This window comes from Colias croceus, chromosome 23 (assembly GCF_905220415.1).
Source record: "Colias croceus chromosome 23, ilColCroc2.1".
NCBI lineage: Eukaryota > Metazoa > Arthropoda > Insecta > Lepidoptera > Pieridae > Colias > Colias croceus.
In genome coordinates, this window is record NC_059559.1 from 4,492,024 (window position 1) to 4,497,935 (window position 5,912).

Consider the following 5,912-nt stretch of genomic DNA (forward strand, 5'->3'; position numbering starts at 1 on the left):
GATTGACATTTTCTTGTCATCACGATAAATCGTATTTTAACTTAGTAAAGATCATCAGCCTCGGCGATAGTTGTTTTCTTTGTCCATTCCGAGACAAATTATTTGAATCGAAGGATGCAGATCATACAAAATTGTATGACGAATTAACAAATTTGATTGATTTACTTGTTGCCAAATTAATATTGCCTACTCAGAAAGTAGATATTTACGTAAACATTCAAGATTTTGTAAATAAGCAATTTTATTTGGGTTGATTTGAATCTCATATGTTAACAATGTAAGAAAAAGGACTTCCACCGAATGAAGAAGAAATAATACGTAACAGGTGCATCCAGTTTATTGTACATTTGGTTCATGAAATGAAAAACAGATAGCACGAAAACTTAAGACTAATGAAAAATATTAAAAGAATCAGTGTAGATTGCGCACTGTCCAACAACAAAGAGTCGATTGCTGACCTGCACCTGTAGTCTCGACACATTAGTCGACATCGATGTCGACCGAAATCGGTCGGTAACTAACGATGTTCAGTAACTATAGTATGGACCTAAAATTTTTACACCCAGTTGCACAAAGACAAAGATTAATGCTCCATTTCGTAATGAATCTTTAACGCTAATGATTTCTTTAATTTAATGATGTCGCACAAAACAACTTTAGGATAAACTAATGATCCATTAGTTAAAGACCACTTTAAACAATGTTGCTAGCAGTAATAAGAGAAAAGAATGAACAAAAGTGAATGATTCCATTTGTTTTAAAAAAAATGGCAACACTCGTTGAAAAAAATAACATGTCTGACACTGACAATTGTGAGTTTGCTGTCAGTCTAAGTCAGTTCCACTGTGATGTGGTTCTAAAATGACAACATGTTTTCCATCTATGTATGGCCCCTAAGCAATGGGGAAAGATATAATGGAATTCAGCTTCTTTTTGCAACCATTCTTGTTCATTTTCAGGTATCTGAAACAATAATTATGTTTTATTAAAATAGTTTACTATTGTTACAGATAGGTGAAGAAAATTTGACCGAAAATGAAGAAAATGAGTCTCAATCTACTCGTAGTAATAGTGCTCAGTCAAAAACGACTGCAGGTGTGTCAAAACGTCAAAAAATTAATATTTCTTCAGAGTTATTTGAAGCGAAACAACAAATGGCAGAAGCCTTCGAGCACGTAAAAGGAAGCTCTGCAAATGATGAGTACGAATTTTTCGGCAAGCTAATTGCAGCTAAAATAAGAAAATTAAAAGATCCGTACACAAGAGATATTATTATGTGTCAAATTCATAATATCGTGATAAGAGCTTGCACTTCAGACAGAGTTCAGCAAAATTCCCAACAGTTTTCTCCAAGTACGTCTTCTATATCGACTTATCAATCTCCATCACCAGTCGGCCCATCATCATATCACTCGCCAGTTTATGTGGATCAGACATTTTCAACAGAAAATTACCAGATCGACTCTTCAGAAAATTATCAGATCGACACTCCATAAAATTATCAGATCGACACTCCAGAAAATTATCAGATCGACACTCCAGAACAGACTCAACCTCAGCATGTAAAAGCCTCCGAAATTATTATTTCTGAATCGGGTGCAATAACATTTGTTAAAAAATGAATAAAATGTGTGAATAAAAGTTTTTATTTACCTTTACTTCATCCTGCATAATAATGACTAATGCTTTGCATACTTCATGTACTATATATGATATTAATTGTAGTTCAGGATACATCGCCCATGTTTGCAAGTGACTACTATCAAGCTAATTTTTCGTTTGTAGCTTTATTTTGATGAGACGCCCAATAATTTCGTGTACGAAAGTCTCGATTGTGGTAGCTAACAGAGATAACAAGGATAACAAATTTTGATTTGATGGTTCTCATTTCCATAGAATTCCTGAAAACAAAGAAAACTGATTAAACATAAGATGCATTTTTTCAAGTTTTTGTTTGTCGATTATAAATCTGTTAAAGAGGCATATAACCTATACCTATCTAGTAAATTTCAACAATAGGCAAGAAAATAAAAAGGAAAACTTACGTTGAACGATTTTTATGAATAGTTAACATCCAATAACGCCTTTTTCTTCTTTGTTTTTTTGTTTTTCAGCTCTTGCAAGAGATGAAGCAAATAATTATTAAAAGACATTATAAACAAAGCGTTCGCTTCCTCCATTTTGTTTTCTGCGGCGTGGCAAGACGCAATTATCGCGTTTAGCGCAATAGGCCGTTATATGTGGACAGGTGTATTGCTTAGCGCTGTATCCCGCTAATTTTATCGCGATAATATTATTGCGCTAACCCGGCATAGTGTGGCCGAACCATAACACAGATTTGAAGTTCTTTTATTTTGTTTGCGATTTTTAATTATTTAAACACGAAACAACGGGAAGAAATTAGACGTGTTCGATATTTTTTACTGGTGGAGGTTTCTAATATTATAATGGCACAGACACCAAGTCGGAAAAGAGAGCGTGGAGCTAATTATACCGCGGAAGAAAAAACCATGTTTGCAGATATCGTCACACAGTGAGTATCTTAAAACTGTTAGAGACCCCGCAGACTGCAGAATTTCTATAGGCCAATAGTTTAGTCTGTTTCTTAATTTCTTTAGGTATCGGCCGATACTGAATCGTGCGCACTTGCATATATCTTTCATACTGATTATGGACCCCTACTAAACTATCGGCCGATAGAAAGTCTGCAGTCTACGGGGGCTCTTAATAGTAATTTAAATAGATTCATAATTTTCTATACTTATTACTCCATTTTTTTAGGTTTAAACACATTATTGAAGACAAAAGGACAGGAGGAATGTTTATTCAAAGAAAAAAAGATGCATGGAAGGCAATTACTGATAAATACAACAGTAGTTGCTATACCGGTCGCAGAGAGATGGATCAATTGAAAGCGTTGTATGATAATATGAAACAGAAAGCACGGAAAAATAATGGCGAAAGCAATGTATGTATCTATAAATAAATACCTTAAAAGTTTAGTCAAAACACATCCGAGGATGCCCTCTGGCTACGCAAAGCAACAATATATACAAAAACAAAAGTAGCTCACAATGTTGACTAAGTTTTTATATAGCGTTGTGAAAATTTTTAAATATCTTGTTTCAGAAAACTGAATACATCAATAGGATCCCTCTTGAATTGTCTGAGGAGGACCTTTCAAGGGCTTTGAAAAATTTAAGAGAAGGTAAGGTATATATCTGTCAAATTGTGTCATAATGTGCTTCATACATTCAAATGTATTCATACACAAGGTCACAGAAAATCCAGTACTGAATTGGCCCGTTATGAGCTAAAGTTTGGTGTTTTTGCATGAAATCATCACTTCTAAAATATATTTCTTTTTTTCTTTAGGTTCAGATGAACAAAACTGGTGGTGGTTGTTATTAACCCAAAACAACTGACAGCGAGTCAAAAATACTTGCAATAATACAGTATCAAGTAGAACCACTGTGTAATCCTTTCGATAGTGGTGCACTTTATTTTAAAGGTGGGTATAATCAGTAAAACATATGAATACTTTAACTTTATACGTTTAAAAGTACAGAACTATAATTGAAATAATTGATATGTATACTGTTTTAGATGCTACACACCTCTCGGAACCAACAGGAAGCAAGTCCCCGGAAATAGAAAATTTCATTATTGTAAATGAGGTTGAAAAATCTGGTATGAATATATTTTCACACACAATGTAAATATCAGCTCTTGCTGTAATGAAATTACAGTTTAAAAAAAAATTAGTTTAGTTTTTTTTTCAAATATTAGGTTAGAACATATTATGTGATGCATGGTATTTTTTTAGATTCTAGTAACCTGTTGGATACTGAGATTACTAGATACCAGGATTCCTCAATGGTGACTCTAACTCAAGAGGCAGATATTTCAGAGTTACCAAAAGACCAACCCAATCTGGTCAAAAGAAAAATTTTAAAGACTATTAATAGAAAAAAACAAAAGGGTAATCTAATTTTTTTTACCAATGCCTACTATGCTAGGCCAAGTGGCCTTCATGATAAGATAGTATTATTGACATATTTGCAAATGTTTCAGCTCCTGTTAATCTAAAGCCTCGGAATAAGTCATCAGAACAATTGAAACGCATTTATTTCAAAAAGAAGTGTCAAAATGCTAATTTGGAGCGCAAGAAACTGATGCAGGAAATACTCCAAAATAAAGAACAGCATAGGCTGAAAATGTTAATTTTGAAAAAACAATTTGAGAATGTAAATAATAATTAAATCGCAATAAATTTATTTTTTCAAAATAAAACTATTTCTTTGTATTGTTAACTCAATTCATCATCTCATCAGATAATGATAATGGATCGAGTTAATATAATAATAGGCATTTGCCTACCTCAATTTAGTTGGGAATAGGCTACACATCTGCATAGTCTATTCCCAACTTGGCTTCCAGTCTGACCGGATGACCTCCCACAACCTAGGAACTGTGTAACACAAACACTCATCATTGGAATCAAAGAAAACAAAAATTAGGTTGAAAAATTATTGTATTTTTTATAATCCTAACTAATCCAGTGAGAAAATGCTATGTATTAGAGCAGTTCTTACAGATGTCTCTACACTTGGTCCGGAATATGAAATATTATCATTTGATACATCAGGCTGGAAATCATGGAGTGGTTCCACATCATCTAATTCAATACACATATTGTGCAGCACTGCTGTAGCTACAATTACTTGAAGAAGTGTTATTGTTTTCCTCAAAGTTATGCCTTTCTCCAAGCATGGGAACCGCCGTTTCCATACTCCAAAGCATCTCTCCACAGTATTACGAGTGGAAATTTGACTTTTGTTGTAGGCTTCTTCTGCGTGTGTTTGTGGTTGCAAAACAGGGGTCAGTAAATAGTTTTTATTATAGTAGCCACTGTCTCCTAACAACAAGTAATTTCTGTATGCACCTCTTTCAAAATCAGCACACAAATGAGAGTTGTTAAAAATCGTACAATCATGTACTGATCCCGGCCAGCGTGCTATGATTTTTAGCTTCGCATCACACACCACCTGGACATTTATTGAAAAATATCCCTTTCTGCATCGGAACATTTCTGCTAGGAAGCTACCTCTGCTTATAATTTTGATGTGAGTGCAATCTAGAGCTCCCACTACACGTGGAAATCCTGCAATTTCATAAAAATCTTCAGCAACTCTTCTTAATTCTTCCCTCTCTGGCATTCGAATAAGGACAGGTGCTAATCTAGCACGCTTCAGAGTTACCTTCTGTACTATTCGACAAATCGTTGATTTATGGACATTAGTCAGATCACCTAATACCTGTTGAAAAGATCCCGTGGCAAAAAATCTCAAGCAAATCAGCCATCGATGGCCTTAGTTGGGTTTTGCCATCGATGGCCTTATTTCTATGGGTAATTGGTTCCAAATCCAGCTGGTCGCATATATGAATAGCTGCTGCTTTTGAAATTCTGTAGCGCAGACGAAATTCTTCTCCATCATATTTCGACAATATATCTTCTCTGTTTGGGATCCGACGGCGACGAGGCATATAATATTCTTCTGCGTCAGACAATGATGTCAGGCTCGACAAAGACACGTTGAAGTAATTTTTTTACTTTTTGCCACTGCTTTTTAAATAAAAATTGAAAATTCGCAAATAACACAACTGAACTAGCCACGAACTGCAATATTAATGTTGCGCTAATGGACGTTTGATGACCCATTAAAATTTAACGCCCGAAATGTCAACTTAAAGGTTCTTTAAGCGCTAATGGCGCTTTGTGCAACTAAAAATGTGACAGATTGGCTGGTTTGACTTGACACTTCCATTAATTAAAACTAAAGAACCATTAAAATCGAATCTAATGTTGCTTTCTGCAACAAGTTAATGGAAGATTAGCATTTAATGACAGC

General features: G+C 34.6%; 2 pseudogenes; one reads left to right on the plus strand and one right to left on the minus strand.

Annotated features, from left to right (window-relative positions):
* Nucleotides 1-1,929: 1,929 nt before the first annotated feature.
* Nucleotides 1,930-4,283, plus strand: LOC123702423 (annotated as a pseudogene).
* A 233-nt stretch (nucleotides 4,284-4,516) lies between these two features.
* Nucleotides 4,517-5,604, minus strand: LOC123702576 (annotated as a pseudogene).
* Between the last annotated feature and the right edge of the window lie 308 nt (nucleotides 5,605-5,912).